The 26,423-nt window shown below is 40.0% G+C and overlaps 1 protein-coding gene across 8 annotated transcripts in view; it reads left to right on the top strand.

Annotated features, from left to right (window-relative positions):
• The window catches only part of PAM (peptidylglycine alpha-amidating monooxygenase), a 150,103-nt gene that overhangs the window by 11,821 nt on the left and 111,859 nt on the right, over positions 1-26,423 (top strand). Inside the window, exon 1 of one of the 8 annotated variants that reach the window (XM_063321329.1) lies at positions 16,960-17,109. The exons of 6 other annotated variants lie outside the window; for them this stretch is intronic. The gene's annotated coding sequence lies outside the window, so the exon portion shown is untranslated. Of the gene's footprint in view, positions 1-16,959; positions 17,110-26,423 lie in introns of those variants that run through there. One more of the 8 variants, XM_063321331.1, reaches the window with a different exon arrangement.

Here is a 26,423-nt window from a genome sequence, read left to right as displayed (position 1 = left end):
TTTATGTACTGCCCAGGAGTCGGTATAAAGATTTCTGAAGCTGATGGTTCTTCCAGCACCATAGCTGCAGCCATCAATTCAACTTTTTGGCTGCTCCCCGCTTCCCTTGATAGGTTAGGAAGGTTTGCCCAGACATTTCAAAAGCTACTGCTTTCCATTGCAGTTTTTCTTTCGCATTATCTTGCTGAACCATCAGTGAACCATACATTCTGCTCTTGGGTTAATTGCTCATATGGTGGGGCCTGCTGTGCCCAAGCTGGAGGCAGACCAAGTGGTAGAGCCACACTGTCATTAACCAGGCCAATTTGTGCTGCTTTCTCCTGGAAGGCACTTTGTTTGGTCTGGGAGGTGTAGGCGTAGAAATGCACCATTTCCATTTCATAGTGTTCGAGTGTTGCGCCTTCCCCATTTACTGACTGGAGTCATTGGACGGTACTGTAAAATTGGGAGCCTAGCTGTCAGTAGCCTTGGCCTCTTGGGCGATCCTTTCCGTTTCATCTAGGGCTGAATAAGCAGCCCAAACCTGATGCAATTTTGTGCTAATGGAGGCAACCTGTTGAGACCAGAAGCCCAGCAGTATGTGCCACCTGTCCCCTTGCTGCCAGAGGCTCCAAAAGCCACATCCCCATCCGATAGTAAGGGCTTTGAGACCAAAAGGCTTATTGGCTAGTTTTTAGCCTAAAACTGCTGCATGGGAATAGCTGTCTTTGCTTGTTCAAAGGCAGCTCTTAAGTTTTCTTCTGGAAAGAAGTGACTTTTTTTTTTCTTACTGTATTATATAATGATCTTAATATCTGTGACAAATATGGTATAAATTGCCTCTGAAACCCAGGAGGACCAATAATCTTCTGTGTTTCTACTTTGCTCTGCATTTCTGCCATATAAAGTATGGTTTCTTTAGCTGATTTGGGCATCATTCTGCAAAGTCCCTGCCAAACTATCCTTCCAAATTTTACTTCTGTGGCAGCTCTCTGAATTTGCTTGGGGTTAATTTCCCAGCCACGGTTTTGCACTGTCTCAGTAATGTTACTCCACGCATCTTCTGCTTCTTGTTCAATGGCACCAGCGGTCCCCCCAGCACTGCAGATAACATCATCCACACAGCTGAGCGATTTATAGCGTGTGGAAGTATTGAAATCCTCCAAACACTGGGCTACCAGCCCATGGCTGTGTGGGTACCTCTGGGACAGTACTGTGAAGGTGTACTGCTGACCACAGCACGAGCATGCAGGTTGCTGCCATGGTTCATTAGCAGCTGGAATGCCGAAGAAAGCCTTTGCTGGATCCCATGCAGCATGCCACAGCTTCAGATACAGCTTGGTGGAGGAGGGCGATAACGTTGGGCGCTGCAGCTCTGAGCGTGGGGGAGCCTTGTTTAGCCGTGTTCTCTGGGAGCACTCAGGCACTTTCACTGCCCAGATGGTGCTGTTGAAGAGGTGAATGGTCTCCCTCAACGACTCCAGCTTCTAATAGCTGTAATTATCCCGGTGATCTCTGGGCAGCCTGTACTGTTGGGATGCAGCATGTTTGAAGGGAGGCTCCAAATGAGCAGGAACTGTAACCACTTTTCCCACAGTGATGGTATGAACCCCGAAAGAATATTTGCCCTCTGCTGTCATGAAAGCTTTGTCTGCCAACAAGTCATGCCCAGTAATGTATTGATGTACTTTAGCTAATTGCACTTTTGCCATAAAAAGTCAGATAGGAACCCAATTGTAATAGCAGAGACATCTAACAAGCAGGTTCTTCTACCTACATCACCCATCCCCTCCACATCCCCATTCATAAAAATGAGTTTCTTTTTCAGATACAGGGGTGGATCCCTGTGAATTAGAGCGACCTCAGACCTGTAACCATTGGAACTGTCACCCACTGATGGTTATGACCACCCCAGTGTGCTCTCAGTGGAATATAAGGTTTGTTACTTCCCTATGGGACCCCAGCCACCCATTGCACCTTGTGGGGGGAAGATCCAAATCTAGTCAATTCATAGGGGTTTTGTATGTGAGCCACCAGATTGCGGTGATTAATTGATCCTGGTGTACTCTGCCTTTCCCTGCTGAATGGGGGAGCAGAGAGTGTGATCAGTCTATCCACTGTCCTGATTTCTTTGTGGTCTATTTTTCCTTTCACTTGTGTATATTTCTCCCATAAATAGAGGACGGGTTTCCTATCGATTTCATCTTTTGGGACTACGGAATGTAGTAAAACTGAAAAAAATCTCCTTTTGGATAACTTTTTCCTGTTGCAGAGGATATATTCACAGAGTGTACGTAATATATCTACTGCGGACAAGCAGGGAGGATTGTGTCTTTCATGATACCCACCAGCAAGAAGCACTGCAGCAGACTTCCTTGCAGCAACTGCCCATACTGACGTATGGGCTGCCCAAGCCTGAAGTACAAGGCCCGATAGAGCAGCCGTGGCTTGCCCAAGGTCACTAACTCCTCCAATGCAATGTCTTCCATAGGGCTACCAATACACCTCACAGTTTGTGGAATTTGAAATGATTAAGGCCAGTGTTTAAAGAGGAGATAGTGAACAGAACATTTCAGAGCAGGCTTCTTTTTAGAGGACTTTTTCAGGCTCGTGGTCATATCACTTCTGAAAGCAGAAGCGCACATAGTGAGTATTTGTACATTGATGTTGTGTAGTGAAAAAGCTGATAAAGTGGTGGAAAAGCTGAGACTATGTCTGACCTGAAACAAAATCAGCAATGCCAGACAGCTATCATGAAAAAGAGCATGTTGCAGTGAAACTTTCTCGTCTTTCTTTCTGAAAAGAGTTGATCAAACAAAAGGACATTTTATTTGTCTGCCTCAGTTTTGGACCATGTTCTGCTTCTATCCTAAAAAGTTTGATAACAGCTTTCCCCTCCCCCCCCCTGCCATGGGGTATAGAATGCCTGTTGTTTCTTTTTAGTAGCTTTTATCTAATGTGATCCATTTCATCTTCAGAAGAAATTGAATTGAACAAGGTGAATAGCTACCAAATCTTCTGTTTTGCTTGTGGCAAAGAATTAAAAGAAAGAAAAAATTATTCAGAGGTGCATTTAGAAACCCATTGCTGTTTTTGTGTGGCTTTCAAAAGACATCTCTGATCTGGAGGTTGGTCTTCTAACAGTAGTCTCAGTGTGATGTCATACTTGGCCCTTTATTCCGAAGGATATGTGAGGATAATACAGATAAATAATGCAATACTACATTATTTATGTTATTACATCCCGATTCATGAACTGTTGTTGCACTCATTATACATATCAGTGGAAATTGTGAGCATGTGTGGTGAATTGGTGGTCATTCCAGTTCTTCCACTTGCCTTAGTTGGCTTTTGAACGTAATCAGACTGGAAGCAAAATTGTATACTTGGTCTTTTTTTTTTTTTTTTTTTAATTGGCATCAGAGCTAGCAATGTGTTAAAGAATTGGGAATGGGTTTTGGCCACTTGAAAAAGCCAGCTCAGCTTGCTGGTAGTACTTCTACCATTATTATAACTTTGTGGGTCTTGTTTATGCGTTGTTGTAATGATTCTTTTTGATCCTGCGTTGTTTCTTTTCCCTCCTTTCACCTGCTGGTAAAGTTGTTCCATAGTTAGCCAATGCAGCAAGGAGTTGTCTGCGCATTTGATTACTTGTCACTATTTCTTGCAGTAGCTGCTGGTTCAGAAATGATTTTGATTGATCAGAAGGAATCTATTTTTGTAAAACTTGCTTTGAAGTAACGTAGCTTTCCTCAGATGTCTGTGCGCTTAGTCTCAGACTAGTGCTTGATCATGGGAGATGATCTTTGAACTGTGAAAATGTTTGGTTCTTTGGTCTTCCCAAGGCTATACTTTGGCTTATACTGAGGTTTGCCTTTATCCTCTTCTTGCTGCTTGGGAGTAAGCAATTAACTTCTGGCAACAGTTCTCTCACTTCTTAGATAATAATGTAGTAGAAGACTTGCTGGTATTCTCAGTAGGTTCATTATGTGAGTGTTTTTTTCTTATCATATTGTGTTTTGCAGCCTTGAGCTCCAGGAAGATGCCTAACACATTAACGTTTATTTGTTACTTTTCTGTAAGAGTCTAAATATAAATAAATACTCCTATGTAACTGATCTTTGGCTTTACTGCAAATATCCTCACACTTTGAAAGAGGATTTCTTTGCACTGCTGGTGATAAAAAACTTGTTAGTTGTGCAACACTTGGAGATGAGCCTGTAACCGTAGAGCGCACTGTAGTTGAGAGGTTTGGTGGTGTATTTTGAACAAGTGTGTCATCAGGGTTGTGTGAATCTTTTTTAAGCTAACATGGGATTTAAATGATTATTGGGGCTTTAAAAGTAGTGTGTCCCATGAGAACTGTGTCCCTCAGCCTATAAGTTCTGTTTAAAATGTGTTCCAATACAGTAGTTAATAAATATTGGTGTAGAATATGGATTTTTTTTTTTCATTTGCTATTTTTTTCTCATTTCAGGGTAGTTGCTATTGCTAGTCAGTTTTGTTCTTCTTGTTGTCCCGCTCCCCTCCCCCCCTTTAAATTTTTTTAAATTTTAATTTTAAATTAAAATTTAATTTATTTTTGAAAGGGCCTTGCTCTAGATCCATAAACTGTGACTAGGTAGGAAAAGGATCTAACAGACCTAGTATGACTCTCTCTCTTTAGGGAAGTCAATTTTCATTACAAGTGCTTCCTTTATTGCCATCTCTGATACTTGAAATGTGTAAAATTAAAATTGGAAAAATACATTACTGGTGTAAGAACAGTGACACTGGTGTTATATCTCAAAGATACGTGAAACAAAGCGTCAGCATAGTGTAATACTATTAAGGAAGTGCTCTCAAGTCAACATTGGTGCTTAGACATCTTAGAAAATCTGCATGGGGACTCTTACAGTTACCACGTCACACTCCCCACAGAGAGCTGGAAATGCCGCTTTTGAGTGCGGAAGGTACGTCTAGGTGAGGTTAGCAGTTTTCTATAGTATCTAGTGTTATAGCCTAACAAGGTGAATCAAAAGCCTTGGGCAAGCATATTCCATTGATTTTATTAGTTTCGGGAGACCTTCCTCCTGGTGCTTCATAGCCTAACGCCTTTGCTTTTTTTCAGGATCCTGTATGATAGTAAGGAGTAAACAAATAAGGTGATGTCAAGAAGGTTTTGAAATGAGTTCACATTGGAAAATAAGCCTTAACCAAAAAAACAAAAGGCAAAAAAAAAAAGCTTCAGAAATGGCAAACTAAGTATTTTTCTTAGGAATACAGAAGCAACGTCAAAGCGTTGAAGTGTTGAAGATGGGTTGTATAAAATATTGCACATACAGTACTTTCCTAATGTCAAGCTGAAGTGTTTGCTGAAAATGACTTGGAAACAAAAAGGATTAATGATTTAATTAATCTCAAACCCAGCTCTCCTCATTTGCATAAGTGCAGTTTCATGTCATCTTTAGGCAATTTGCAGGGTTTTGGTGCTATAAATAGTGTTCTCATTATTTAGTTACTCTATTTGACCTCTTTATTCAGGTTCTGTTCTGACTATCCATTTAGTGGACACGTTTATACTAAATACATTTGCAAAATAGACTATAAATGATTATCTTGTTATGCTTAAGTGCTTTTTGAAGAATTTGTATTCACTGTGAAATACAATATGAAAGTTTCTCATGGTTCATGTTTCTTGGGATGTTGGCAATTTCAGCGATAGGATACCATGTGTCGTTGTAAGGTTTGTTGGTAATCTCGATGGACAAATACGTGTGCCAGAAAAAGGGGTAACCATGGATTAAAGCCACCTTTGTCGTTGAAGTTCTTGATGCTGACAAGATTTTCGGTATGCAAGTTAATGGACCCTTCTGGCCATGGGCAGAGCTGCCTGCCACTCCTCCCTGTTATTGCCTCTCCCCATGGCTCCAGATCCTCATCCTCCCAGCTGGCTCTTACCCAGGCTGACTTTTTCCTCTGTCTTGCTCTGTCTCTCTGTTTAGCCGGTCTCAATTTTCCATTTCTTCAACCAGTCGACTTTCAATGAGGATCGTATTTTCTTCAAACTTGTTCCCATTTATTTCTTTACCGCTTGCTCTAGTCAGGCAGTCTCTGATTTGAAATTTGGGCATTTCTTCGCTGTTACAATGTCAAGGAAGTCGGGGGAGGGGTGAAATTAAGGGAAAGATAGTTTTCCTGCTTTTAGTTACTGGATCTGTAATGTGGCCTTGTCAAAACCTTTTATGTCTGGAGTGGGGAGGAGTGCTATTTTGGCAATACTGCCCATAAATATGAGAAAGTTGGAGCTGTTATGGTTGGTACTTATAGTCGTCTTGACTTGTTTTATTTTTTTCCACCAGTCCCATTTAGAACAAATCAACAAATAGTGGAGGATAATCTCATGTGTTTGTCACATTTCTGAGAGCTTTTTCTTTTCCTGTTTTTTAACTTTAATTTTTGGAGACTTTTAAAAATAACTCTCAGCTTCATAGTTATGTCTTCAAAATACTCATTCAAAACAGTTTACCTGTAACTGGCTTTTCTAAATTGGGCTGGTTTTCTGTAGTTTTTGTTGTTTCCTATTTTTAATTCTGTTTATAGTTCATTAGTTTTCTGCCCTCTTTTGAACTTGATTTACTTCTGTCATGCAATATATTCATTTAATACTGAGTACTTTTCTCCTTGAGCAACTGAGTTGGGGAAATCAATTTGGAGTAACTGCCTTATTGAAATGTAGAAGGCCACCCTTGAAAACTTCATTCAGAGTGACCTGAACTTTTGAATTTGTGTTCGTATTAGATGCTTTCAGGATCAAATATTTCCAAAGAATGGAACGTGTTTTCTGGTAATATGTAAGATTTATTCTGTTGGTCAGTGCTAAGAAGCTGTATGTTCGCAACTGGGCTCTGTCTCCCTATAGTTGCTGTGGTTTTCAGTAAGCACTAAAGCTTTTCTTTGGATAATGTTCAAATCATGAAGATTTCCATCTGTGTCTTATTTCATCTTATTTTATCCCTGTCAAGGCAACTTGATCTACATAGAACCACAGTAGTTTGCTTGGGAAAAATGTTTGAGTTACAGTGTATGTGTGTATATATTAATCAAATATACAATCTCTTTTCAATTGTAATAGCATATATACGGTTATTAGTAACAAATTGACAGTTAGACTGTGTCCTTAAAATTGATCTTTGAGGTAAGATCTTTGCCAAGCATTACAATATCTGGTTATTAGTTTTATTTGAAGTTGGGGGGGTGTTGGTTTCTTTGTTTGTTTTTTAATGAATGGATAATTACTTGTCAAGAGCAGAAATTATCACTTGCTGACCTTGTTCTATATTGCAAGTTGTAATTTCACTTGGGGCTAGATTGACATAGTCACGTCTAAAAGTGGCTGGCTTTGTTTCACAGCTGCATTGCTACTTCAGTGAACTCAAAGTCTGAACAGTTGTGTCAGCCATTTACTGTGAGTATGGCCTGTTTCTGTTAATGTCTTGGGAGTGTGATGTGGGTTGACCTTGGCTGGCTGCCAGACCCCCACCCAGCTGCTCTCTCACTTTCCCTGCTCAACTGGATGGAGGGAGAAAATAAAATGGAACAGCTCATGAGTCAAGATAAAAGACTGGGAGATCACTTGCCAATTACCATCACAGGCAAACAGACTTGATGCGAGGAAGATTAATTTAATATTGCCAATTAAATATTGAGTAGGATGGGGTGTCCATGGTCTGCAGCTTCCTTCTGGGCATCTCCACCTGCTCTGGCATGGTGTCCTCCACAGGCTGCAAAGAGGATATCTGCTCTGGTGTGGGGGGGCTGCCAGGGAATCTCTCCTTCGGCACCTGGAGCACCTCTTCCTCCTCCTCTCCTTCACTGGCCTTGGTGTCCATTTTGGGGACACATGTTGTGAGTGTTGGCTTATATAGTCCTATAGAACGAGTTGCATAGAACTAGTTAAATGGTTCAGTGTTTCCTGGCTGTGTTTGCACATACATCTCTTGCCATTGAAAATATCTGGTGAAGGGTGAAATAACTATTAGTTTTCTTTACAGAATCATAGAATAGTCAAGCATGGCAGGGACCAACCTTGGTCATCTTGTCCAGCCATCTGACTCGAGCAAGTTGCCCAGGACCGTGTCTATGTGGCTTTTGAAAATCTCCAAAGGTGGAAGCTCCACAACCTCACTGGGCAACTTGGGCCAGTGCCTGGTAACCCTCACAGGGGATTCCTTCAGTCCTGGCACAAGTCTGCTGTTGGCTGTGATTGATCAAAGATTATCAAGAGTGGCCTTGCGAGAACATCAGCCAGCTCCCTCAGCACTCATGGGCGCATCCCATCAGGGCCCTTGGATTTAGGTATGTCCAGTTGGCTTAAGTATCCCCTGACATGATCAAGGGTACGTCTTCCTTGTTGTAGACTTTCCCTTGGTGTCCTTGCCTGGGATGTCATAATGTGGTGATATTTAGTATGACGTTTCCTCTCATTTTCTAATGTAAAAAGAGGCCAAGAGATTGGTTCAAGTAAGGTTCATTATTTGCCTCTCCGTGGACGTAAAGCATTTTATACAGTAATTCAATGGGGTGTATTTATTTCAGTGGTGGTCATTGGTGTTGTCAGCAGTATCAGCTCCTGCTCTGAGTTAGCTTTCGTCTAGTATGTGAGAGAGTACAGCTGCAGTCAACTGTCTGCCTTGGAAGAGTCTTTTCTGTATGTCAATCTAATGTTGATCTACAAATGAAGAATATGCTTTTAATGGAAATGTGATATTTAGGCCAAGGCACATGCACTAGGTAGGTGGATGGGCAGTTACCTCAGCCCCTGCAGTTCTTGGCAGCTGCATTTTTACACAGATAACTGAGTTGGTCCTTGCCTGCTCTTCGATTTCAAACATGAGCTTTTTTTTGTGTGTACTCAAGGAACGTCCTCTGAGCCCAATTAGAACAAATATTATTACAGTCAGGATTTTTGTCTTTGATTTAACATAGCTTCCTGAAGAGGGATGGTGGCACAGACTTTGTAAAGGAGCAAACTAGTTCTCATCTTAAAAGCAATTCTGGTATCTTGCATATCTGAATCTTCTGAGGCCATTTCCCTTGCTGTGCATGAGCTGTCAGGTGGGTTTTCATTTTCCTCGCTGTTAATCTTTGAGGTGTCTGTAGCAGATCTTAAATATACACAGTTACAACTTTCAATAAACTATACCCTAGTTATTCCCTTCTTTCAAGGGAGGATTAGGGAAAATTTAGATTGTTTCAGTTTAATCACACGATATAAGATAGGATTAGGCCTGGCATATCCAATTTTGTGACTCTCATTAACGCATTTGCAAGCCACAACTTTCTTTTAGAAGTGAAGCCTGTCATATATCCATATTTAGAAAAATAACTTATTGATTGGTAGTATAATGAAACTTCCAACAGTTTTATGTAAAATACAAAGCAGTGATGCTGCACTGTGGATATGCAGAATGGTACACCTAGTAGGAGCATACTGTGATGACACTTAGGATTTGATACAAACGAAAAATGAATGTCAAAGTCGGTTTTTCTTCTGTAAGTTCTTGTGAGCTGTGTCAAACTGTCCTTTCTCTTATTTTGCTAAAATCTTAATGCATATCTATCTAATATTTCTTGAGATTTGTTTTAAGGACCAAGTACAGCAGCTGCATGGGAGGTACCCTATGGTTCTGGGCCTCCGTTGAGTGCTGTGTTGATACGGCAGCGTCAGCTCTCAAATACAAATGCTGAAACTTCCTAGGGGTGAGCTATTTGGGTGTTAGTGCGGTGCGTGCTGCGTCAAGGAAGCAGGATGCTTCAGGCATCCCCCTTCTTTTCATCATTGGGAGCTGGTGAGAGCGTCTTCTGGGGAGTTGTGTCCCTGCTGAGGCAGGGGAGGAGTTCATCAGTACTGCTTCTCTAAACCAAAACCAAAATATGATTTACTTGACTAGATCCGCTAGCTCGTGTTACATGTTTAGTTAGCTCATTGTTTTGCTTTCTGAGCAGTCTGTAATTCCTAATAATCTTTAGGAGCAGTAGCGTTGTATTGGTTGTTTATAGTTTTGTTAGAGCTGTTTGCTCTTTGTTGGTGACACTGAAGCTGATTGTTACAGGGAGTATTTTGATTTTATTTAAACTGGTATTAAGAGCAAGAGTTGCATATGTTACCAATAGGTACGGGCTTAGATTATAACTCGGTGGGGGTTTTGGTGTTGTATATAAAGGACATCTAATACATCAGAGGGATCTTTTAATAGATTTACATGCAGAGAAGCAAAAAGGTGCTTTGTTTAAAGGCCTGTTAAAGTCCTGCTTCTCTTAGTAGGCTCTGTCTTTCCAATTTACTTTAAAGAAAATGTTTTCACTGGTTGTGTTTACTTTTTGTTTTCTGCACACTGCCAAAGCAAGTTCCACTTAAACGAGAAATCTTCATCAAAAACAATTTTCTACATGTTTTATACTCTGTCAGGAGTTATACCTTTGTGTTCTTTGTGCCTACGTAGGTGTATTATGCATAGAACAAAGAAATATGTGAGTAATAAAACATGATGCAGTGGCAATGGGTTCTGTTTTCTTTTTATATCTGTGTTTTTCTTGTTTATATATGAAACCTTCTTGGAGAAAACATTACAGCTCTAGTTACTGCTTTTGTGATTGTTTTGCGAAGATCACTGCTGTAACTCTCATTTCACTATCCATGGTACAAATCCTTTATTTTAATTGACTAAATCAAGCATGTCTGTCATCTTGTAATAAATTTGGCCACTTTGAGTTCATCTTTAAATAAAAATAAACCTTCCACCATAATCTGTATTTGCTCACCTGTAGGGCCAAGGTGGAAAAACAACTGGCAGTGTAAGGTGCTTATTTCACTGCGAAATCTGTCCTAGCTGAGCTAATTTAGGGAGTGTGTCTTGCCTTGCTTAGCTTGCTTACCAGGTGTTCTGCAAGGCATTCTCTTGTCCTAATTAAATATTAAATGTTCCTTGATCAAAATTTACCTTTTATATTCCTGTGTAAAAGCTAGACAGGAGCTACTGGAAGACAAAGAAATAACACACTCCATCTGCAAAACATCCAGTGAGGAGATCTGCCAGTTCTAGAGCACTGTGAAACTGTAGATCACTTCAGCATGAAAACAAAGTCACATATTCTAATCCTTCTTACATGCCCCTCTCTCTCAGACTTTTCACGGTTACAGGAGAGAGATTGTAGCCAGTGTTACATTTCGTCATTTTTCTGTTCAGTTGAGAGTTGCTTATCTGGAAAAGGAACCCACTTAATTTGGGAGAGTGGCTCTTTTATTTATCTAATAGAGAGTAGAGTTTGAGGCTGGGAATATCTATGGCAGGTAATATGTGGCATAAGCAGGCTGGGGTCTTTTCGTAACTCACTTTGCTATAATAAAAGCTAGAGGCCATCTTAAAATGCAGCGATTGTGGAAAGGTCCTCTTCTAAGAGGTAAATTTCTGACTCAAGAAAACAAGGTATGCACGTGTCACAGAGACCTTTTTGAGATTTGGAAGCAGTGTGAACTCAGTATGCTCCTTGAAGTGGAAGTGTTGTTAAAGTTACTGCAGGATGCTGGAGTGGAATGAGGAATTTAAAAGAATCAGTATTTGGTTCTTAAGCATTTGGCTGACCTTTGGTGCAGTTCAGTCAACTCTCATGCCAGCAAAGCAGGAAAGAAATGGTGGCAGTCAATGACTGCGGGATAACCCTATTTTAGGACAAAGCAGGAAATTTTGCTGTAAGCATTGAGTGAAAAGCTCTGTTGTCATTCCTTTAGTAGAGCTGCAGAATGTATCTGATAATTGAACGTGCACATATAAAATTAAGGGCATGGAAGGAGGTTAATGTGTATAGCTTTTTTGGTGTCTCCATGAGGGGCAGTTGGACAGAGCAAGACTAACATTTTTAGATGATGGAAAGTTGGGATTTACTTCAGAATTCTTGTCTGAAATGCAGAAATGACAGGCAGCAATCTTGGGAAGTGCCTAATTTTTTGCTCTCTAACAGGGTGATATGAACTACTCCAAGCTTAACAAATATCAGTAAATACTATTGTGTGCACTGACATTCCTTTTAAAGATATGTATCAGAGTTATGAGAGGTTTTGTTTTCTACAAAAAAAATGATTGTGTGTTTCAGGGGTCCATGTTTTCAAGCATTAATTGCATGTGGGTCTTGCGGTACGGTCTTACGTGTAGACCTTAGTCTTCAGAGATATGCATGAACTGTAGGGAAGATCTACTGAGCATCTTTCTTCTTGCAGTTTTTCAAATGTGAAGGTATTAATACAAGTGTCTAGGTACATGCTGTTTGTAAAAACATAATACTGTATCTATTTTAGAAGCGGTAATGTAGTCCTGTCTCTTTCTGATTTTAATTTTTATAGTTAATTCCTGTGTATTACGTAAAGCAAATTTGTCCAGGCAGGAGGTGTTTTGTTCAAAACTCTAATTAAAGGGATGCATAGAAGACTTAGGAAAAATAGGATGTGGTTAAGGGGAAGAGATTTGTGTAGCTGGAGGCAGAGTCACCTGTTGAGAACAGAGTTGTGCTGCTGCTTTTTTTTCTTTTTGCTTTTTTTCCCCTCCTTTTCTTGAAGAGTATCTCGAAGAGATTGGTGGTGGTGGTGATTCCAGAAGTATGTGCACGTGTTGGTCCCCTCCCCCAGCATTACGACATCAGAAAAGATGTTTGTCATGAAGATAATGCGCAGGAATGAACAACATCTGAAAAAAGAAAGTTTTGTTAGCATTCTGCTATTGATGCTGCTTCTGTGGAAGCTGCCTAGGACTACCCAGTCCATAGTATGCTTGAAGTGGGACTGGTGCCAAGTAAGGGCCAGATTCACATGGGTGCATGAAGAACTGCATGAATCAATTAAAATACTTTGCTTGGCCTGTAACAACTGTCTATTATTTATGTGTGTATGCTCTGTGATATTACCACCTTCAGGAACTGATGCTATAAAGTAAGGAGCTGGTGCTTCAGAGTACTTTCCCTCCTTTTTACCACTAGTGTTGGTGATGATAAGAATTGTAGCTCTGTTTTGGCAACATATCACTGTAGAAAATTAGAGAAACTCTTCAGTTGGAGTTGTACATACAGGAAATAAAACACAATTATCTCCTGATTCAAAATGTTTTCTAATTGATTTTAGTATTCATAATTACTTACATTCCATCACACTAGTAGTATATTTTTTGTGTGTAATATCAATGTATCATTTCCTGATTATTTTCAGCCATATTCTAATGTGGTAAATGTTCATCAGCTGTAAGCTCATGTCTCTTACAGCTTGTCCTATATGTACCTGTTTAACAGTTACTGACTTAAATGGCTTATGCACAGACTTCAATATGGATGCGGGGTAAAAGTTGCTGAAAGTGTTCTGGGAAACAGTGGTAAATTTCTGTGTGTGTATTCTTGATCTCTTTCGCAGAAATTGTGGGTGGAGAAAGAGTTCTGCGGAAGAGATGGGAGTAAGTAGCTTGGAATGTCTGTTAATAAGAACAGGACTTCAGAATATGGTGTTGTGATTGCTTGAGCTACTCGCTTTCGTTCTTTCTGTTGCTGTAGAAATGAGATTCTTGGAAGATTATGGAGTCTTAGTCTAATAGTCTTAGAAGCTTAGGCATATGAGGAAACCATTACATGTATCCGCAAAAATGAAGTCAAGATTGTTCTTCTACATACCGACCTTAATTTCTTTAGTACTTGAATTTTTGACCTTAAGAAAGAATGTGTGCTGTGCGCGCATCCTTATTTGCAATCCCTTTCTTAACCTATGCCGATATCCTAACCCTGTGCCTGTCTACAGTCATATAAAAATAATGTGACTGCTTATTGTTGTGGTGTTTGTTTTTTTTTCCTCTTGGAACCCACACTTCATCCAGCTCAAGCTCTAAGAAACATGCAGAACTGTCATTTGGCATTTTTCCTCCTCCCTGCTGCCCCCCCCACCCTATTGATACTTACATCTGACCTAAATTGGTTGTGTTTCCCTGGGGATTCCAAGAGATTCTAGTTGGAAAAAACTGAGACAGTCAGCTACTAAATCAAGACTTCTGAAGTGATGGATTTATTGTGTTTATTTATTATTACATCCTCTGAGGGGACGAATGTAATTTACTAGACGTGCCAGATACAGTCTGTTCTTCTTCTTCCCAAACCAGAAAGGAGATTGTGGGAAAAGTGTTTTGGATAGTTCGGAGTTGGTTTTGTATCCGTTTTCATTTTCATCCTTTGTAACTATATTTGCACCTTTGCAGACAAGAGATTAGCACTTCACTTCTAAACAAGCTTTTATATTTGTCTTCAGGCTGAGCTATTTAGGTTTGGGGGGTTTGTTTTTGTTCTTTTTTTAATTATTCACTTGTGAATGAATTGGAGATGGTAAACACTTTTGCATCTTTTACACTGGCTTTAGAGAAAGTTTCACTGTTCATATTGCTGTGAGCCTTTTGGCTTTTGGGCTTCCTGACAAGAGCTAACGAGCTTGTTACATCAGTCTCTGAAAGTGGAGTTGGAGGCAATGGAGTGGGTACAATTTTCTGCTTTTGTTGAGCTACTATCTTGAGTGGCTATTTGTCTCTGTATCTATGCATCCACATAGATGAGTGCTGTTAGTGTCCTTTAGGGACCTAATATCTGTCTCAACAGACAGTCAACAAAAAAACCCCTAGTTATGGCTTTCTACATTGCTGCAGTTAGAAGGAACTTAAATTTGAGTTGTGTATATAGCTTTTATCATAAAGACAATTCTCCAGCTCTTTTCTATTTCTATTCTCTATCTTTTATTTTCCCTAAAGTGTGCATAAAATTATATGTGTGAAGCAACAGAGACTATGATGGAGAGCAATACGCTTTGTACTTTAGGTCAATGGCTTCGAAATCAGGTGTGAGTACAGGAAGTTTGGTATGAAAAGCAGTCTATGAATGTGAAGTATCTGAAGCATTTTGCACTTGTATTTGAAAGGGGACCACAAAGTGTGTTTTTTTAGAGAGGAAAAAAAAAAGTGCAAAATTTAGTCTGCAAGATTTGTCACGTTGAATGACAAGTAACTGTGGAAGTAGTTGGTTCTTAATCTGTCATCTCCTGATTGGAGTTTTCAACCTAATTGTGGAAAAAAGCCCAGCTTCTTCGTAAGGTTTTGATTGATGTTAGAATTGAAACAATGACATTCATTAAGCAACCAGTTTACAGCAGCTCTTCTAGATGCTCCAAATCAGAGGAATGCTGACTGTGTGTTGGGCATCCCTGTGTGCTGGGAGGAAGCTGACATCAGCCGCCCGCATAGGAGGCGGTGTTGATTTCCTTAGAAAGAGACAGATATTTTTGCATTGGCGGGCTGCAGTCTATACAGAACAGTGCACATTTCAATCAGCCCCTTGTACTCGATGCTGAGTGACAGTGGTTCATATGGAGGTCAAGTTGCTGCCCGTGCAGTTCAGCATGGTATGCCGTGTTCTTTTCCCACAGGTGCGGGGTATGAACTGACTGTCTCGGCTATGATGTTAAAGAGCTTGTGTGATGAATCAATCCTACAAACTATTTTATTCTTTGGAATAGGTTTTCTGATGAAGTCTTTAGACTTCTAAGTATCATAGAAGTTATTGAAAGCACTGTAGCATTACTTTTGCAAAATTTGATGTATTGATACATTGAAAACCACCTTTGGGTTGTGGTTTGTTTGGGTTTTTTTGTTGGTTTGTGTGTTTTTTGTTTTGTTTTGCCTCTTTTATCTAACAGTGATGGAGAAGGCGAAGTTAGGATCAGATTGGAATAGAAACTGTCAAAGATTACCCAGTAGCCTTATCTTTAAGGGAAAAATAAAATTAATTTCAAGATTCCGACTTGCCCCTTTCAGCCAGACCCAATAGATAAAATGATTAAATCTGTCTTTTCCGGGGAAGTATTTACTTGTTTGTACTGCTTAGGCAGAGCATTAGCTGGGGAAATGATCACTAAAGGGAACTTGAATGCCTAGAGAATTCAAAACTGGAGTGTCTGCATCATTGCTCTCTAGTTTGTATTTTATTTGTGTTAAAGCAGTGAAACTGACTTCCTAATAACCCTATCATAGTTAAGCCACACACACAGACAGCAGTTTCCTCCCCCACATGCCCTTAAGAGTTAAAAAACCCAAACTTTTTGGAACTAAAAAGCAATGTGACTTGGAGGTTTCTTTTGTTGTTTTTCCCCACCATCCCCTATGCTTCCCTTTGTTTTGTGTAGTTCTGATTGGGTCGTTAGGCATGTGGTTATTCTTTAGTTTTGAAAAACCAAATAAACCCCAGCTGAGCTATTTGTATACAAAATGAAGTGATAATACTACAGTTTTCTGCAAAGCTTATCCCTAACTTGTTCATCTATCCATTGGCCATATCATGTCACCGCTGGTAATATTTACTTGAGCTTTCTCCTTCATAAGTGATACAGTGGCAGATAGTCATTGAAGTTGAGAGACATGTTGCTAGGATAAATACCTCATACTGCAGCACATTAGTTTATATTGTACCGGAGCCTTAGTATTAGTACTTTAGGTTCTGTTGTGACCAGTCTTTGACCCTCTGCAGAAGAACACTCTATACTTAAAACTATGCTGTGATTTGAGGAAGAGAACATCTCAATGTGGTGGTATCAATGAGCGCAAATAGAGAAAACAAAATACAAATACTTATGAAATTGCTACCTGACAATGTTACTTCTTGACCTGTGACTCCTGGCAGATCTTGCAGATGTCAGAAAATTCCAGTAATGGATTCAGGCTATGACACTTGTCATTTAAAAAGTCACATCACAATTAATAGATTCAGGATTCAGTGCTTTTTTTTTTTTCTGCGTAGTGTCATGCTCGTTGCCTCTGTGACAACCTTCATTTCCTTCTGAGCAAATGGAAGCCCAGTAGCACGAGCCTCAGGAAGTTGTTAAAGCAATTAAAGGCTTCTCTCTCTCAGCACATTGCATGGTTACCATAGTATCCTCTGCCTCCAAGTCTTTACTGATGATGTCAGTATGCATACAGGGGCTATTCACAGCATCTACATGAAGATGATTCAGCCCTTACTAAAGATCATAAGCATCTCTCCATATGTTCTATTATCTAGTGTCATTTCAGGAATTCATGAGACTGGAAGGTAAGTGGCTTTTGCTTTTCATTTAATAATTTTTATGTATCCTTACGCTGTAGAGGTGTCAGGGTTGCTTTTTTTTATCCTTTGTTGCATTGTTCATTAAATACATAAAGTGTGTTCTAGCTGAACCAGTTGCATAGCTTGCGTAATTTAAACTTGGCAAAGTCTAGCTAATCTTCAACAATATGAAAGAAAAAAAGCAGACTAAAATTTTATGAAGTTAAAAACTGATTTATTAAGTAATTAGAGGTTTTTTACCAATTAAAAATCCCAGAGCTTTTTTTAATCATGAGAACACGAATTATGTAATGAGAGCATTACCTAAGAGAAAAATGTTCGAGCTTTTTTTATTAAAACAAGAACAACAAAAATTAGACCCCAACTCACATTACCTTTTCTTTTTTTCTTGTTTTCTTTATGTGGATAGTAGAACAGTGGAGGAACATCCTGTCATGCAACTATTCTGCATACAATTTTGTTTGTATAAGGAAATGTGAATTCTTATGGAAATCTACTGTTACTCTTTTGGAAAGCAGAGGTTCTGTTTATCTTGAACAGTAGAAAACCACAGTAAAACACTGAAGGAACTGATTTTTTGAGAAACTCAGAGGATTCCTGCACATTTTGGCATTGCAAGCTAAGCTTTTTTATAAGACTGAGATGCTAAGCTGCTAAATGTTTGGTTTCATAGTTGGAATTTTTTTCCTTCTCACAGTCCAATTTCTGCATTGCTTTAGATTACTGTGGTTGCAAGTGGCCATGCCCAGTACATAAAGTGTCTGATTCTGTCTTTTACAAAAAAACCATACACATCCCCCCAGACAAAACAAAAAACCCCAACCCTGCAGGAGCTAAGCTGCAGAACGATACTAAATGTCCTTTTAAAATTCTTCTTTTAATGCCTTATAACTTCATTTTGGGTTTATTATATTTTGATTTCTCCACCCTGAAAACTCTGTGGGGTTTTGCTTATAAAACAATCTATGTATTTAATACTTAAAAGTAGAAGAATTTGGGGATAGGGGTGGATGGTGGAGAAAGAACTCGTACTGTAAATGGAAACAAATTTGTAAAAAGGGAGTTGGGTGTTGCAGGAAATTCTACATTAAGACAGTATGCTTTGCACAAGCTCACCAATTTACCCCTCGTCCCCTCCTGCCCCCTATTAAGTATACAGTATGCAAATGATTTTTCTTTACCTCTGCCTGTTTTGTTTTATGTTTTCTAACCATAATGTCCATTTGTTTATTTAGACACTAAGGCTTTTGGGGGAATGGGGTCCTCTATTGACATTCCTTAAGCAAAGTGCTTGGTATGCACTGACTAATAAGACACTTAGCTAGTCTAATGCTACACACAAGATGAGAAGTGGAAATACTATTAATCACAATAGACATGGTGCATTAGAAGAATGAAGAAGACAGTCTAGTATGGTTTCCTGGATAAAGATCCACTCATAATTTCCCCTCCTGAAAGCTCTGGAAAAAGATCTGATACTGAGGATTTTTTCTGTTTAATTTTGTTTGAGCAGTACCATATTATGTGAATAAGGAAGCATACTTCAAGTTTTGTATGTATGTTGGTTGCCTCATGTATCTTCTCATGAAGTTGAGAAGGCTTAAATGCAAGCAAGATTATGATCCCAAATACTAGGAATACTATTTTAAGCCATAAACTGTTTTAGGAGACAGGTGGAGATTTCAGTTAGGAAAAAAAGAAGCATATCTGGAGTACATGTAAGTGGAACAGACAGTATACAGTTGTATGGTTTTCATGTATTTGTAAATTGTTTTTATTAAACAATTTTCTATGTACTTTTTGGCATGTTTTTTCAATGGGCCAAAGTTAACCTATACATACAGAGTTAATTTCCAAGCTGAGTTATCATATATATGAAAGAACAAGCCAAATACTTTGAAAAAAGGAGAGTCTTACTCTTCAAAACAAACTCATATACTAAATTTATCATAAATCAGCGTAATTGTCGCTTTCAAGGTAAAAATTACTAGATGTTTTATCATAGAAAGTGTAACCTGTTTGTCTTTCTTGAATTAGCACTTTAAATGTTAAGAAAAAAACCAAACAAACTTCATATACAAACATAAGTACTTCATCTTTGCCAATATAGTTACTCACTACATTGAATACCTGCTGTATGTGAATGTAAATGGACACTGTTCTAGCCACAAGTCAAAGTTGGATATAACAGCATTTTGGAAAGTTGTTAAAATGAGTTATTTATTCAAAATATCTTACTCAGATATAAATGGAATTTATAATTCTACCCTATTGAATCTAGATAGTGGTAGTTACTGTTGTAGCATATTTAACCCCTGCAATGCAATTAGCAGTTTCCAGGGGGTTGGGTTTTTGGTCATTGCTATCAGCAGTGACATTTTAATAATCTTTAGGATTGTACTTCTTGTCCCAGAAGACACCATTGTATTCATTCCCAGTTTTGTGATTGTATTTTCTCTCAAGCATGTGCATTTGATTTTAACTATGGTCCCAATAAAAACCAGCATACTACAAATTATTCTAAAGTTGTTAAAAATGACAGTTAGTTATTGATTGTTACTTCCTAAATTTGCTTTTAAACTGCTTTGATTGTGTTAAACTGCTTTGGTTGTGTTATTCTGTACTCTTTCTGCGTAATGACATAGCAGTAGTTTGGGGTTGGGGTCTTCTGTTTTTTTTTCTTTGCAAGCAATTGTTACATGGTTATCACTGAAGGGAAACAAAGATGTTTTTTTATTGGGAAGGGAGGGAAGTCATTTTGGCCATCAGAGAGACTTAGTTGAAGAATACTATCATAAAAGCTAATGATCTGACCCACAGATCACATTGACAGTTTGCTCATGACTTCTGTACACAGATGGAGATTAAGTTTCAGTTCTAGTTCAGTTTTATTTCTGCATAATTATATCCTGAGCAGTTCTTTAAGTGACTTGAAAAAAGCAAGGAAGAGTAAGCTGTGTTCAGCTATTGGCAGACACCTGGCAGTTCCTATATGGGAAGAAGCCTGATATTTTATTTTTAAAATATTTTTCTTCTCTTCAGGAGTTCTTCCTGCTTTGTATCCTGGCATAGGAGGAAGAATAAAATTCTGTACCCAGGGAAAACCACTTAGTATTGGTTTTGGGGAGCAGTTGTAAGAAATTTGTTTACTTTGGCACATTAGACACAACCATCCAGTAAGTAAGACATGTAGCAAAGGAAAAGTGATTGTCCAAGGCACAACTTATTTTAATGACTCTTTCTGCATAATGACATAGCAGTAGTTTGGGGTTGGGGTCTTCTGTTTTTTTCTTTATTTATAGGGGTTTTTTTTCTCCCACCAGGGCTTTTGACTTCGTGTTCAGATTTTGTGTTCAAACATTTCATTACAGAAACAAGACTTCTGTTTGTTCTTCTGCTATAATCCTGTTAGGCCCTTTATAGGGGGCATGTTTGGGTGTACTCTATTTGTATTACAATACTTGTAGAGGTACTTAAGATCTTCTATTACAGTGGTGTCATTAATCATTTGCATGTTTTCTCCATTGTGAGCAGAAAACAAGCAGGATTGGAGGAGGACTGGGGGAAAGGATAAAAACTACTTTAAAAAAAGAAACATGCTTTCTTCAAGTCTGTAATGCTGGCCACACAGAAGGACATTACAGAATTAGAGGGAGTTTTGACAGGACATTGAGAATAAAGAGATGGAGATAATTACCTTAAAAATGGACTAAAGGAGAAGTTATTGAAAATAAAGGCTTGAATAGGGTAAATTGGGAGCCTATTATATAACAACAGAACAAGATTATGTAAGCTAATGCTAATAAATTTTGATGCCGTTAAGTCAATTCAGGGTCTGCTACTGATGGAGAAAGTGGTCTTGCTCTTGCTTTCCTCAGCCTCGTTCTCCTGGTGCTCTTCTCCCTACAGCAGTCTCAGGGTAAGTTCATCAAGCTGGCCAATGCAACAGAAACCTAATCTCTTAACGAAACAAATGACTTTTCCACTAAATTAGTGAGATGAACCTACTCCACTTGAATCTATGGACTTGTGAAGCCTGTCACAGTGGAGAAGATGGGATGAACTGCCTCACAAAGCATGAGCTTGTGAGCACACCCCACTTTATTAGTTTAGCCATAAAGTAGAACCATACCCTAAAATTGTGGTGGAGTTTTATGGTTTTTTAAAATCTCTCTGTTCAAACGCAACTCTGAAATAGAAGGGACGGTTGGCACGGGAGATTTTAGTTAATTGATTTGGTTGATTTAAATGGACAGTTTCTGAATATCTTCCCTAAAATTTAGGAAAGTTACTATTCAGGTAGAAATCTTAGAGAAATTTTTGACCTTGTTTGAACAAGGGAATTCAGTTCAAGGTCTGACATAAGGAGTGTGCAGTTTCCAAATTATGACACCACACACCCCTCCCTCTGCCCTCCTCTCCTCTCTTTCAAGCAAGGGTGGGGTAGAAGTCACTGCAGCAAGATTAACGTTATTATTTCTTTGATTAAAATCTGAAGTGTTAGGTTATGTGATAAAAGCTGGTCTGCACACCCATGAAGGAGCAGAGAGACAAGGATAGGTGGGGGAACCTGAATAGGGGCCTACAAGAAAGCTGGGCAGGGGCTGTTTGCAAGGGCATGTAGCAATAGGACGGGGGACAGTGGTTTTAAACTACAGCACAGTAGGTTTAGGTTAGACATTAGGAAGAAGTTCTTTACCATGAGGGTGGTGAGACACTCGAACGGGTTGCCCAGCCCGGTGGTGGAGGCCCCATGCCTAGAGACATTCAAGGCCAGGTTGATGAGACTCTGAGCAATCTGATTGAGTTGAAGATGTCCCTGCTCACTGCAGGGGGGTTGGACTAGATGACCTTTAAAGGTCCCCTCCAACCCAACACATTCTATGAATAACATCCTCCCCTGGCTGTGCCAGGCCCTTCACGGAGCCATCAGCACATCAAACTCCTGTTCTCCGCAAACCCAGAAGAGCACAAGAGCACAAAGGTGGGCAGTGGGCGGTACCCCAAATTAGGGACTCAAAGGAGGGGTGTCTGGGGACCTTCCCAGGGCTGTCCTGGCAGAGTCTCAGCTCCAGTGTCCAGCCATGAAACCTGTCAACATGAGAGCACCTTTTGAACTGAGGGGAGTTGCTCCCCAGGTACATGGGACACGTTATGGGATGCAAGCATTTCGGGTTTGCACAAGGCTAATTACGGGATGTGCAGGGGAGGAACTAAAGGCAGGGAAAGGGGTAGAGCGAGGTGATTTGAGGATGAACAAGGGTGGGAAAATAGAGGGATGAGGGGTTAAAAAAGGGACAGTCACATGCAAATAGTGTGCTGGTCAGTATGCTTGTCGGGCCATGCCCTGCGCCTGGTCAGCGCAGTCTCTCCTGTCTACTTGTTAATTTCCTTTCTAACTTTCCCCGGTGAGGGCTCTGTTCTGTGTGCACGTGTGTGCATGGGGTCCGACTGCAGCTGCTGGGGTAACAGCATGGCTTGGAGGGACCAGGTGTCAATGGTGCAGCGACTGGAGAGGCCAGAGTGAGTGGATGTAAGTGTCGCTAGCTGGAGTGGGACCTATGGTCATGGGGGCCTATGTGTCCCTAGCACCATCAGCTGCAACAAGTGTGGGTGTGTGCGTGGGGTATGGTGGCTAATGAAGGTAAAGCCAGATTAGCTGGTGAGTAGGTGAAACGGCCTGCGAGCCGAATGTGTATGTCTCTAAGGTCAAGCCCATGGGAGGAGCTGGCTAGTGAGGCGACCAGGGAGGTGCCAGCGAGCCGCCATAGTGCAGGTCTAGGGGTCTCTAGGGGTGAGACCGTAGAGGGTTGGCTGCTGGAGGACCAGGGGGGGTCTCAGCTAGCTCTGTGTGTCCATGTGTGCATGAGTGAGACTGTGCCAGCAAGAGAAGCGTGCCTGTGGCCACAGGGGCTCCGATGTCCAGGTGCCAGCAACTGGGGAGACTGGGATCAAGGGACCAGCTACTGGGCAGACCAAGTGTCTGAGGCCAGCAACTGGAGGGACCCACACTGCATATAGGGAATCGTTTTGTCAGTGGACCTCCATCCTGCCCAGCCAGAGGGGAGCAGGATGAGGGTGCTGGTGCTCTTTGTGTCGGTCTGTGTGGCTGGCCATGTGTATAATTACATGTGTGATATATATATGTGTGCTTTGTGCGCATGCACTTAGTGGGAATACGTGCTTAACCTCACTATGGTTGGATGTGGGGACGTGGGGCTGCAGCCTCCTTGCCTTTCTCAGCCTGCACGATCTGGCCAGATTTTCCTCCAAAGCAAAGTTTTAAGCTATTTTGCATAGTTACATCTTTAAAGCATGGAGCTTCTGCCTTTTTTCCACATAGGTTAGTTGTAATGGAGGAAACGCATAGTCTTTCAGAATCAATCAGTGATGTTTACTCAATTGCCTCCTGTCTCTTATGACATTGTTTGTACATCTGTATGTGGAATGGGGAGATGAAGGCCATGCGGCTTGCATTTTAGTCAATAGGAGAAAAATTGTGCCCTAATCTTGCTAGGATTTGCTGACAGGATGTATGTAATATTTTTAGTCTTGTCAAAATAAATGAAATTACTGAGAAATAAGCACTCACGTAATTCTGTAAGATTGGATCATTTAATCAGGAGGGCTACAAATGTACAAAAATCCATATGCAACAGTTGTCTATCCTTTTTTTTTTTTTTTTTTTGCTTTTTCCAAAAATCTGTCTTCTGCTGTGCCCCTGAGATGCAGAATTTCCGTTCCGTAGCTGTATGAAAATGAAGAACAATCTGCATAAAATTCTTTTAACTGGCTTTCTTTTAAGTGCCTTTCTTTTCTTTGGAACCATGTTGTATGTGCTTGTCTGAATGCATGTAACGAAATAATAATAAAAAGGCAGAACTTGTAGTTAGAACTGGTATTCTTCTGAATGGATTCCTAAAGTTCTGGGGGTTTTATAAATATTGCCAGTCCATATTGGCTGGTAACCTGTTTTCATTCCACTAATTCAATTCCATCGATTTCCAAGATTCTCCTGTTCTAAAAATACTGCTTTCTGGTCTTGGGATTATTGTGATATCCCGTAAATATGATTATTTTGCAATGGCAGGTGGCTTACGTGACTGTTCTTTAGGAGGAAAAAACTATAAAAACGAATAAACAAAAAACCCAATAGTGCACTTAAGAAAACATTTTAGCATTCTGTAGAGCCTGTGTTATCCTGACCTGGCTGTTTTGTGTCTGCTGTGTTTGCCTAAAACACATAATTCTGGAGACTTTTTTAAAAAGCAAAAAAATCACTTGACAGTATTTAGCTTGTTCTGCATGAGAGGGAAGTAGGACTTCACTGATTTTTTTTTTTTTTTTTTTTTTGAGGGTTTCATTTTGGGCTTGTATAGTCTTTTTCTATGTTTTGGTTCTTGACCCCCCCCTTCTTCCATACCCCCTGAGTTGCAGGATTGTTGGGTTTTGGTTGTTTCCTGAGTATAAGTCAAAACTACAAAGCCACACAATTATTTTGCCTTCTTGCTCTCAATCTTTTGGCTATTTAACCTCAGAATATAAACACCGCTGTGCATCTAGCAGAGGCATTAATTTATGATTCAATTAAGTACCGCTGTTCCTGCAGTTCCATCGTGTATTACCTCAGAAAGGTTGTAGGTGAGGGTTTTTCTTTTCTTTTCTTTTTTTCTTTTTCTTTCTTTTTTTTTTTTTTTTTTAAACAGGGCTATTATTTTCAATGCACTAGAATTAATATCAAGGTAAAAGGATTGTAGAATTAACATCAAGGTAAAAGGATTGTAGATGGAGGCGCTGCAAGAATTTTGGCTGAAAATAAATTATGTTGACTTCAGTGAAAGCTGCACAGTTTATACTGGGAAGGAATTTCGTTTTCAGTTTTCTGAATGTAAATCTGTAGGTGATTTACAATGGAAGAGAGTGGGAGTCAGAAGGGATCTTTAAGTCCAGAACTGAAACAGACTGTCTGGGTCTCTACAGGAGTGAAACAGTCTTGCACCTCTCTGCAGGATTTCCTCGTCTGACTTCCATTAGTTATTAAGCAACTCCAGTAGCTTTTTTATTTTTTTTAAATATATATATTTATTTATTTATTAAATTGAGCTGTAGAATTAGGCTGACAAATCTTTTTACTTAACGGTATATAAGGAATTTCTTACCAACTATTTGTGTCCTTACAACACACCTGAAAGAAGCGTTAGTTCATGAGGAGCACAGTGGGTCAGTCACTTTTGTTCCATAAATGCATCAGCCGCAGTGGAATACTGCTGCTGAGGTACTGAAGAAGGATTGGATTGCTACCATGAAAACAGTACTGTTGCAGTCACTGCACTACTTGTAGTTTTTTGGGGTTTTTTTCTTTAATTAAAAATTTAACATAACTTGAAGGCCTCGAGGGCTTTTGGAAAGACATCCATGAAAAGAGGGTTGAAGTTTATTCTTTCAGAAATCCCCTTAGGGAAGTGACACGTGGAAGTGAAGGGCAGGAAAGGAGGAAGTTCTCCAGAAAAGTAGTGTAGAACTCAGTGTTGCAGTGACTTGGTGTTTAAAGTGGGCTTTGTAGTCAAATCAGAAGGAAAGTGACAGTCCAAAGGTTCCTTGAGGTTCCCCTAGAGTACCCTAACCTAGATCTGAAGAGCTGTGAAGTACTCCATTTAGTAGTACGTTATCACTCCCTTTCCTGCTTGGAAGGACCCTACCTGGAAACAGGGATGCCTCAGGGGTTCCTTGGCTGTCAGCTCTTGAGACTGACCTCACTGCCACCTCGGGGTAGTTGCTGCTATAGACCTTGTGGATGTGGGAACTCCTTAGTGAATGACCAGAGCCGGGTGGGGTCCTTTTTTATGCCTTTCCTCCCCCCCGCATCTGAAGTTACTAAATAACCCTGAAACAAAACTGCCAATAACAGTAGCTGCCCCTTCTTCTAAATTGATGACTTTCTTAAGGAGCACTGGGCTCCTTAGAAGAAGAAGTAGAAGGCTGATTCGATTCCCTCCTCTGTCTGAGGGTCATCTGCCATCCTCAAAGTTTCCTCAAAGAAAAACAGGGGAACCCGAACAGCTGATCATGCTGTCGGTTCTATAACAGACACAAAGGGAGAAAGACACATAGTCCCTAACTCGTGAATTCAGGAAATCTCAGAAAGAAGACTGGTTTCACATGTGTTTGCGTCAAATAGAAAATTATGTATCCAGGGAGATGAGAGATGTCAGGTCACCATACTTGGGGCAGTAAAAGAATTTGAACACCAGTTCTTTCAAGAAAAAGAATTCTTTCATCCCAAGACAGTGATACTTGGC

The sequence above is a fragment of the Chroicocephalus ridibundus genome, chromosome Z (genome assembly GCF_963924245.1).
Source record: "Chroicocephalus ridibundus chromosome Z, bChrRid1.1, whole genome shotgun sequence".
NCBI lineage: Eukaryota > Metazoa > Chordata > Aves > Charadriiformes > Laridae > Chroicocephalus > Chroicocephalus ridibundus.
Note: the sequence above shows the minus strand (reverse complement) of the source record. Positions and strands in the feature narration are given on the sequence as shown.